Source organism: Sorex araneus, chromosome X (genome assembly GCF_027595985.1).
Source record: "Sorex araneus isolate mSorAra2 chromosome X, mSorAra2.pri, whole genome shotgun sequence".
Lineage (NCBI taxonomy): Eukaryota > Metazoa > Chordata > Mammalia > Eulipotyphla > Soricidae > Sorex > Sorex araneus.
Genome location: NC_073313.1, coordinates 127,941,229 through 127,952,649, shown reverse-complemented (window position 1 = coordinate 127,952,649; position 11,421 = coordinate 127,941,229). Strand labels below are relative to the sequence as shown.

Genomic DNA, 11,421 nt, shown 5'->3' with positions numbered 1-11,421 from the left:
TGAAAGAGGGTAAGGACTTAACTCTCTGTATCAAGTAAAACCAAGGCTATAGGAATACCAGTCATAACTGCTGGTTGTGTACTATGTTTCAAATTGGACTATTAGTTGAATATTAAGATCCCTTGTACTTTGTTTTCACTTCACTGGTATCTAATAACATAAGTTATGCAGACAACGAATATTGTGTCTTTTCTTTGGTCAGTTTAATATACTAGAAAATACAAACACTAAAATTAAGGAGCCTGTCCAAAAATGACTCAAACATAGAATACCACAATTGAACATGGAGGCTTAAGGCTCATAAATTTTCTGTTTCAGTTTCTCATTCTTCAATACAACATAAATAACCATGAATGACAAGGTCTTTCAGTAAAGTCCCTAAAATGAGTGACAGAAACCAAAACAATAGAGAGAAAGAGAGAGAGAGAGAGAGGGAGAGAAAGAATACAGTACAAACAGAACAAAAAGAACTGGAAAGAAGCCAACTAACTATGCAGTGAAATATGAGATAAAAATACCTACAAAATAATAAGTTGTTATATATACAAACATAAGCACAAATATGGGGATAAGAAATATATCTAATACATTAAAGCAGAAATAAGAAACCCTAAAAAGAATAGGCTGAAAAAGTTAGGGGAAATAATTCAGAATATAACAGCAAAAGGATAAAGTTACAGAAAAGGGAGAAAAAAGAAAATTAAATTAGAGGATCATTAAAGCATGTCCAGCATTAGAGTATTAAGGATTTTAAGAAACAAGAATAGAGAAATCATAATGAAGAAAGATCAAAGAAATTGAAGAATAATTCCCACTTCTAAAAGACATAAATCTCTAATTTGAAATAGTCCACTGCTTAAGCACATCAATATAAAATGAGAAATTTCAGGAGACCTGGGGAAAAAGGAAGATCCTTCAAGTTTTTACACAGAGAAAACTGGACTCAGAATGACAAGTAATTTCTTAGGTGCAATATTGGAAGTAGAAGAAAATAGAAAAAAACCCTTCAAAATATTAAGAGCTCATTATTTTCAACCTCTAATGCTATATACAAAAAACCAAGTATTAAGAATATAATAAATAAATTTTTTAACTTGAGACATTTTGAAAAATAAACTTCTGCATTTGCACATTTTTCAAAAAATAACTAGGACATATCTTTCATTAAAATGAAGAAATAAATCAAGAAAAAGGAATGCTGATAATAAATGTTACATGAGCTGCAACTTAGAATAGAAGAAATTTCCAGAATGACAATGACAGTCTTTGCATAGCAGACTCCTCTCTGAAGGCTATAGCAGACATTTTTGCCAAGAAGATGAATTTGGTAGAAACTTAATATATTTGAATATATTAGATGATATCTATACACAGGGAAAGTAGAAAGCTAAAGGGATAAAAACAAAGACAGTTATTAACTATAAATGTTGATTTAGTCAAAATGATATGATTATTTGGGTGTAACTGGCCCAGAGATCAATAATAGAAACTGGAAACTTATCTAGAGCTTATCATTGTCCATCCCTTACCCTTTCTCTCACACCTCACTGTTACTTAGTTTAGGTTTCCTTAAGATAGCATGCCACAGCATATCAGCCTACTGAGAATTTATCTGCTCGCTTTTTATCCCACAGATCTGTAATATGCTTTTTGCTCATATTTTCTTATAAAAACCTCTTCTTGTACCTGTGCATACAAAATGTATACTTTGAGGGCATGAGTTCACCATCCTCTCACCTGTTATCTTGTTGCCATAAAGCTCTTTCTTGACCATCACCACCATGTGATTGATCTTCAACTGGCAGTAGAACAGGAACTTGAGGTTATAAGGGAAGTTTGGTAAAAGAAAAAAAGAGTAAAATTATGTAAGCTTAAAGATGATAAAAAAGATTGTTTTATTCACCCACAGTTAGGCATCAATATATTATCTTTAATTAAATTAAAAAAATTTAAGTTTGTAATAGGCATTGTGTTGATGGAAAACGTGGTGTGATCATAGTGTGATTGGGGAACTGAATTTTAATTAATTTATTTTAAATGCAATGATCTTTCTTTTTTTTCTTAATTCAGTTTTTGGAAAGCTTTTATGTGTGCCTGGAACAACTTGATCATGCAAATCTTTTCTCAACTTGGAGGGAATCTAAGCAGAAGTAAACTATTTCTGATAAAAATTTAATATACAAATAGAGGCAACATGCTATAAATGTAAACTACATACCAGCTATCATAAAACTTATCACGAAAAAATGAATGTAAAATATCATTTTTACTGACTACATCTTTTTTTAAACTTTTAAAATTTGGGGGTTCACACCTGGTGGTGTTCAGTACTTACTCCTGGTTTTGCACTCAAGGATCATTCCTGATGGGACTTTGGGGACCATATGTGTGTGCTACGGGGGATAGAATCCAGGTAGGCACTTGAAAGGAGAACACCCTACCCAATATAAAATTGTTCCGGCCCTGAATATGTTTTTAAAATGATAACTATTTTAGACATGTTGAGTTAAATAAAATATTTCTTCTCTTTTTAAATTTTTCTTCAAAAACATTTTCAATTTGTACACATGATTCTCATTTTTCTACTGGACATTGCTCCTTAGAATAATGGTATTATGTCAATACATATAAAAAAACCCCACTGAAATAGATATATGTTGCTTCCAGAGGACAAGATACAAGATATGGAGGAAGCCAAAAGACCTCTATTTTTCACATGATTATAGAATTATATTTTAGTTACTATTTCATTAGTATAGAACTATGGGTTTTTTTTTGTTTGTTTGTTTGTTTTTCTTTTTGGGTCATACCCGGCGATGCACAGGGGACACTCCCAGTTCTACACTCAGGAATTACTCCTGGCAGTGCTCAGGGGACCAGATGGGATGCTGGGATTCGAACCCGGGTCGGCCACGTGCAAGGCAAATGCCCCACCCACTGTGCTATCGCTCCAGCCCCTAGAACTATGTTCTATTGTTCTGACCCAATCTTTGTGCATGTGTATTACTTACCAAAAATATCATAATAGAAAACAAATTTCTTTCTTTTTATTTTGTATGAGTAATTGGTTTATTAGAGTAAAATTGGAGTAAACAAAAGATTCTTCCTTTTGTCATATATATAAATAAACTGTAGAGAAATTCTAGGTAAAAAGTGAAAACATAGAAAAAACAGCATGTAGAGGTGAACAATTGATCTCTGGGTGAAGGTGGAGTTTCGAAGCAAAAAATATGATGAAACTATCAAAGAATAGAAAATAGAAAAGCCAATTTCTTAATGTTTGCGCAGCTTCACTGGTTGGTGGGTATTTTAATTTTCACTCAATATTCTTTAACATTAAGAAACATTGGAAAGAATGTTTTCAGAAGAATCAAAATGCCAAGAAACTATCTGGTACTGATAGTACTCTGCGATCAGTGTCTGTGCATTAGCTAGCAAGCTGTGTTTTCTGTATTCTCTCCCATCCCACCAGAGGCTTAGAAACTAAAGGCACAAAAGCATAATAAAAAATAGATCTTCTGAAGCATTTAATCTGAATTTAACTAATGATAGTTCATTATTAAGAAATGAACTCTCCGTTATCATTGCTTCCAATATATCCATAAAGGTTCTTTAAAATGAACTATTGTTGCTAATTGAGAAAGCAGACAGTAACTCTGACTTTCTGAAATCCAGGGAGAATTAAGGTGTTTCTTTTTTTTATATTGCCAGTCAGTTTCAATACTGCTGTAAGTAGAAATGAAGTTCTTGATTTTTCTTCAGTCTACTAGGCAGCTGTACTCCCAGCAGAGAGAGGTGACAATTTATAGTTCAGCTAACAGGAATGACAATGCATTTGAAATAGCAGAATCCTAGAGAATTGTCAAGCATAGACTGTAAGGGGTAATGAAAAAAAATTAATGTGGAAGAATGGAGGGAATTTTTAAAAAAATCTCTTCTTTACTCTTCTTTATGCCAAACCAAGTTTTCCATTTAAAAATACTTTCATAAAGAGAAAAGGCTTACCTTTATTCCACGTGACTTTGCATTTGAAATAGATTTCATCTAGATTCCATTTACCTTTTTGAAATCATTTAAGCATTTGACCTTTGCACATTCAGAGTGATTTTAGTCCTTAAAAGAGACAAGAAAAACTTAAGGGTCCTTATGGAAAAACAGAAAGATGACTAAAATGTCAAAATGGTAAAGATTATTCAGGCAAATGAAGTGAAGCAAAGGGACAATGAACATTGGATTTTAAAGAACCAGTTTGGGAATAGTTCAAATAAGGGAGAATCTTTTAGAAAACTTTCTGTTCAAGGGAGTTAATTAGCATTAGGAATACTCCAGATGTTGTGAAATGTCCTTCTTTGATAGCCTTCAGCAACAGGATAAATGTTTATTTTGTAGAGGATTTAATATGTCTTTTTAAAAGTTAATGACAATTAATCACAGGACCTTTCTTAAGATCTTTTATAGCCATAAAAGTCCCTAGTCATAATCCCATTTTAAACTACCTATTGACTATCTATCATGGTCCAAACACTATGTCAGACTCTGAGGAGACTGCGGTGAATAAGGATAAGCAGCCCTACACTCCTATATCTAAATAAATACTCCTTCCACTCTTTATGGATGTGGGTTTAAGTAATCTCTAATACCTAAATTTCAAGAATAAGTTAGAAAGACCATTTCAGGTGTATTTTATTTGTAACCATTTCTTAATTTGTTTTCTTTCTCCTTAAATGGCCTTTTTAGAAACGTGGCCATTCAAAATCATTTTTTTTGGTTTGATATTTAGAATTTTGAAAGGACTTTACATTTCAAAACACGTAATGATAGTGGATTTATCAAACTTAGAAACATAGGAATCCCTGGTGAATATTTTTCAGAAGTGTCTCATCAATGTTAGGATGCCAGCACAAAGCAGGTTTCTTACAGATGAAAGAGTATGAAATTTTCCTCCTGGAGATGCTATTGTTCTTCACATATCACTGTCACTGTTATCCCATTGCTCATCAATTTGCTCGAGCAGGCACCAGTAACGTCTCCATTGTGAGATTTGTTGTTACTGTTTTTTTGCATATTGAATACGCCATGGGTAGCTTACCACGCTCTGTCGTGCAGGCAAGATACTCTGGGTAGCTTGCTGGGCTCTCTGAGAGGGGCGGAGGAATCGAACCCAGGTTGGCCGCATGTCTTACCGCTGTGCTATCGCTCCAGGCCCTTCTTCACATATATTTGCATATATTTGAACACAAATATATGTATATATGTGATTCTGTTTATATATGCTTATCTATAATATATATATATATATATATGTGATTCTGTTTGAGGGTCTTGCATGCAGCTATTCTGGATTTGATGTCGCACCACATATAGTCACCTGAGCACATACAGGAGTGATGCCTGAGCACAAAACCAAAAGTAAACCCTGAGCACCAGAGATTGTAACCCCCAAACCAAAAACAAACAAATCTGTTTGAAACTTTTTTTCAGAAGAAATCTGCTCTCTGACTGGGAACTCTTGGTTCAACAGGACCCGGAGCGGAGAGCACTTGCCTCTTTCCCCTGTCTCTGGCAACCCATCGGTCATGTCCATAAGCCACCTCTGGCTGGTGCCAGATAATCTCGTCACCGGCCACCATCCAGATCGCATGTCCTTCTCTCCTGGAAGGAAGCATAACATGACACACTCCATAGCCATGCCACCAAACCCTGCACCAGGCTGTTTCACCTGGGGTTCCCCAGAGGGTGGTGGATGAGAGCCCTCTCCATTCCAAGGGACCCAGCCCGGGAAGCCGAAAACCTCCAGAACCCAACAGCCACCATGCTCAAGGCCGCTCCCCACTCTCTCAGGCTGAGTCACTCGATGCACCATAAGACACATCCAAAAAAAAAAAAAACCAAAAAACAAAAGACACAACTTACCCATTCTCCAAGAGTATTGCAGCACATTTGATGGGGTTCAATTGGTAGACAACCAATCATAGAGGGAAACATATATATATATATGTATATATATATATGTGTGTGTGTGTGTGTGTGTGTGTGTGTATATTCATATATGTTTGTATACTGGCAGAGCCCGGCAAGCTCTCTGTGGCATATTTGATATGCTAAATACAGTAACAATGATGGGTCTCATTCCCCTTACCCTGAAAAAGCCTCCAATGCGGCACCACTGGGAAGACTGACTAAAAAAGGGCTGCTAAAGTCTCAGGGCTAGGACAAATGGAGATGTTACTGGCGCCCGCTCAAGCAAATCGATGATCAACGGGATGACAATGATACAGTGATATATATATATATATATACACACACACACACATACATATATATATGAAAGTTCACAAGGCTCAACCTTTAACAACATGTTAGTGATATCTTATAGAAGGTCTTAATGGCCTCTGCCAAAATGGAACAATCTTCACACTTTTTCTTCTATGGATTCTTTTTTGTAACATTTTCAGCGTTTTTTTCATAACAAACAATACAAAATATATTATCTCCCTTTTGCTTTGGGCCAGGGATTGGGGTTTAGGATGGAAACATCCCAAATATGGTGGTTGGAAGGTGTAATGTTGGTGGGATTGGTGATTGAATATTAAATGTAATCAAATATTGTGAACTACTTTATAAAATAAAAAAATTAAAAAGTTAACAATTACTGGAAAAAAAGAAGAAATCTGCAAATCTGATGTCCAGGTTTATTGCAATATTATTTGTAATAGTCAAGACATGAAAGTAAATTTCTGATGAATGGATAAGGAAAATGAGATGCATGTATATATGCAGTGGAATGTTATACAACCACAAAAGGAAGGAAAGAAGAAAATCTTGACATTTGCAATAAGGATGGAAAGTTCTGCTAAGTAAAATAGGTCAGACAGCAAAAGAGAAATAAAATATGATATAACTTATAGGCAGAATCCTCAACAAGAAATATGTTACTGGCCACCGCCGCGACCAGTGGGAGAAGATGGCAGAAGGTGGAGCGGTGGATTTGGATATCCAGTGTTCCGACATGGACACGCTGCTCAAAATCTCGCTCCGGAAGGGGGACACCTTGTACCTAGTTGATAGTCGCTGGTTCAAACAGTGGAAAAAAGTATGTTGGCTTTGGCAGTTGGGTCAAATACCAGATGGGAGATCAAAATGTATATCCTGGACCTGTTGATAACTCTGGACTTCTCAAAGATGGTGATGCTCAGTCACTTAAAGAGCATCTTATTGGTGAATTGGATTACATATTATTGCCAACTCAGGGCTGGAATAAACTTGTCAGCTGGTACACATTGATGGAAGGTCAAGAACCAATAGCACGGAAGGTGGTTGAACAGGGTATGTTTGTAAAGCACTGCAAAGTAGAAGTATATCTCACAGAACTGAAGATTTGTGAAAATGGCAACATAAATAATGTTGTTATTGGAAGATTTAGCAAAGCTGACACAATAGATACAATTGAAAAGGAAATCAGAAAAATCTTCAATATTCCAGATGAGAAGGAGATGAGATTGTGGAACAAATACATGAGTAATACATTTGAGCCACTGAATAAACCAAACAGCACTATTCAGGATGCTGGTTTATACCAAGGACAGGTGTTAGTGATGGAACAGAAAAATGAAGATGGAACATGGCCAAGGGGTCCTTCTGCTCCTAAGTCCCCAGGTGCATCCAATTTTTCAGCTTTACCAAAGATATCTCCTTCATCTCTATCAAATAATTATAACAACATCAACAACAGAAATGTGAAAAACTCAAATTATTGTCTTCCATCATATACTCCTTATAAGAAATATGATTATTCAGAACCTGGAAGAAATAATGAGCAGCCAGGCCTCTGTGGCCTGAGTAACTCGGAAAACACCTGCTTCATGAACTCAGCTATTCAGTGTTTGAGTAACACACCTCCACTTACTGAATATTTCCTCAATGATAAGTACCAAGAAGAACTGAATTTTGACAATCCCTTAGGAACGAGAAGTGAAATAGCTAAGTCTTATGCTGAATTGATCAAACAAATGTGATCTGGAAAATTTAGTTACGTCACACCAAGAGCCTTTAAGACACAAGTAGGACATTTTGCACCGCAGTTCTCTGCATACCAGCAGCAAGACTGTCAAGAATTACTAGCTTTCCTATTGGATGGTCTACATGAGGATTTGAATAGAATTAGGAAAAAAACATACATACAATTAAAAGACACAGATGGGAGGCCAGATAAGGTGGTTGCTGAAGAAGCCTGGGAAAATCATTTAAAAAGAAATGATTATCATTGTCGACATATTTCATGGCCTTTTCAAGTCAATTTTAGTATGTCCTGAATGTACATAGATTTCAGTAACATTTGATCCTTTTTGTTACTTGACACTTCCATTGCCCACGAAAAAAGAGCGTACCTTAGAAGTTTACTTAGTTAGAATGGATCCACTTACCAAACCTATGCAGTACAAAGTGGTTGTCCCCCAAATTGGAAGCATACAAGGTCTTTGTACAGCACTCTCTGGTTTGTCAGGCGTACTTGCAGATAAGATGATAGTCACTGATATATACAATCATAGATTTCACAGAATATTTGCCATGGGTGCAAACCTTAGTAGTATTATGGAGCGAGATATTTATGTGTTTGAGATTAACATCAATAGGACAGAAGATACAGAGCATGTGATTATTCCTGTTTGCCTAAGAGAAAAATTTAGACATTCAAGTTACACACACCATACTGGTTCCTCACTTTTTGGTCAGCCTTTCCTTATAGCAGTACCACGAAACAATACTGAAGATAAACTCCATAATCTTCTACTTTTGAGAATGTGCCGGTATGTCAAAATATTCATTGAAACTGAAGAAACTGAAGGATCCCTACATTGCTGTAAGGACCAAAATATTAATGGGAATGGCCCAAATGGCATCCATGAAGAAGGCTCACCAAGTGAAATGGAAACAGATGAGGTGGATGATGAATCCAGCCAAGATCAACAACTTCCCTCTGAGAATGAAAACAGTCTGTCTGAAGATTCAGTTGGAGGAGATAATGATTCTGAAAATGGATTATGTACTGAGGAAACTTGCAAAGCTCAACTCACGGGACACAAAAAGAGATTGTTTACATTCCAGTTCAACAATTTAGGCAATACCGATATCAACTACATCAAAGATGACACCCGGCATATAAGATTTGATGATAGGCAGCTTAGGCTAGATGAAAGATATTTTCTTGCTTTGGATTGGGATCCTGATTTGAAAAAAAGATACTTTCATGAAAATGCTGCTGAGAATTTTGAGAAACATGAAAGTGTGGAATATAAACCTCCCAAAAAACCCTTTGTGAAATTGAAAGATTGCATTGAGCTTTTTACAACAAAGGAAAAGCTAGGTGCTGAAGATCCTTGGTATTGTCCATATTGTAAAGAACATCAATAAGCCACAAAGAAATTAGATTTATGGTCACTGCCTCCAATACTTGTGGTACATCTCAAACGATTTTCTTATAGTCGATACATGAGAGATAAATTGGATACCTTAGTTGATTTTCCTATAAGTGACTTGGATATGTCAGAATTCCTAATTAATCCAAATGCAGGTCCTTGCTGCTATAATTTGATCGCTGTTTCCAACCACTATGGAGGGATGGGAGGAGGACATTATACTGCTTTTGCAAAAAATAAAGATGATGGGAAATGGTACTACTTTGATAACAGTAGTGTCTCGAAAGCATCTGAAGATCAGATTGTGTCCAAAGCTGCGTACGTGCTCTTCTACCAGAGGCAAGACACTTTCAGTGGAACTGGCTTTTCCCCTCTTGACTGAGAAACTAAAGGTGCTTCAGCTGCCACAGGCATCCTGTTAGAAAGTGACGAAGATAGCAATGATAATGACAATGACATAGAAAACGAAAACTGTATGCACACTAACTAACGAGAGTCCCAGAAGCCATAAAGGAGAGACTTTCCTGCTGGTGGTGTCTATGGACATGATGAAGTCACCCACCACATTAAACACAAGTCTGAGATGGGAAGTTTCAGATAACCGAATGTAAATCCTTTATCAGATTTTAACTTGTGCAGTACTTGAAGTGAAACACAATGAAAACTTTAACAGGAATTGTCTCTTAATACATTTACAGTCTTGTATTTACAAGCTAAATATATATATAGGAAATCACAAATAAATCCCTTTTAAGTTTGCTGCTGTTTTGATGAATTATGTTTTCTTTAATTTTTTGGATGTGAGTTAACTGATGACAAATGTTAAATTTGTGGATGTTGGTCATTTATTTTGCCTTAATGTACTGTAAGAAAATTATGGCTGAACTTAGTTTTTGGATAATCTAGATCATGTGCATTAGGCTGCTACATATACTATTATGATATTTAGCTGCGGTATCAATGTGGCATAAATACTGCAGTAGTATCCTTGGAAAATCAAATTTTCAAGTCTAGCCCTGGCAATCAACGTAGACCTATTTTTTAAAAATGAATCATGTTACATGGAAGTCTTGAAAAAGTTATTTCCTTTCATAGTATTAAAACTAGAATGTTATGTTCATCTAACTGCTATTGTAGAAAACAGGTTCTAGATTTCACCCTTCATCTAAAGTCATTTTTCAGTTAAATGTAAGGGTTGTTTTTTTTTTTTGATGTTGATGTTCTTTTTGTTGCATTTAGAATCGTTTCCTCTGCCATTTAAATTTTCTTTTACTTAATATTGAAATTCATTTATTTTAGCTTGGTGTTGGTCCAAAATAAAAAAAATGTTGCTTTCTTATATTAAAAGCATCTAATTGACAGCTTTGCTGATTTTTAATAGGAAACTCAAGAGGAGTCCGAGGGAATAGAGAGTGAATTTCCCATATTTTGGGGTCCTCAGTGACAGTAGAGGTATACAAAGAGAAAAAGACTAAGCCAGAGTGATCCTCATATTTCACTTTTCAAGGTGAAAGAATATTATTTTTCATCTGAGGAGAACCCCATATGTTTAAATCCAGGTAGTCCAGACTCACTATGTCCTCAGTGACATGCATTTTACAGGGAGAAATATCTGAACTTTCTCCTCCCAGGGCCTCTAACACTGTAATACTTCCAGGGGTCTCTAAAATCCATGATTGGTTCTTGAACCCTGCATGTTCTCAGTGGACTGATAAATTTTGTGATAGAGCTTCTAACCTCATAAAATTTTAATAGAGTCATTGGATTAGGTACCTACAGCAATGCCTTCTGACATTGATATCCCTAAGCATCCTTGGTGTCTGATCTGGTATTGGTAAGGGCCATAGCTATGTGTTGAAGCTAATGCAGGGCTATGGGTTTGGAGGATATGGCATTTGGGAAAGAAAAGAAAATGCAGACCAAATTTCATTTCTCAACTTTGAACTCTACCACAAAATCATTAAAACTGGGGTTGGAGACATAGCACAGTAGTAAGGTACTGGGG

At 35.8% G+C, this 11,421-nt stretch overlaps 1 pseudogene; it reads left to right on the top strand.

Moving 5' to 3' along the window:
• Positions 1-6,964: 6,964 nt before the first annotated feature.
• On the top strand, positions 6,965-9,906 carry LOC101557244 (ubiquitin carboxyl-terminal hydrolase 15-like; annotated as a pseudogene).
• Positions 9,907-11,421: the final 1,515 nt, after the last annotated feature.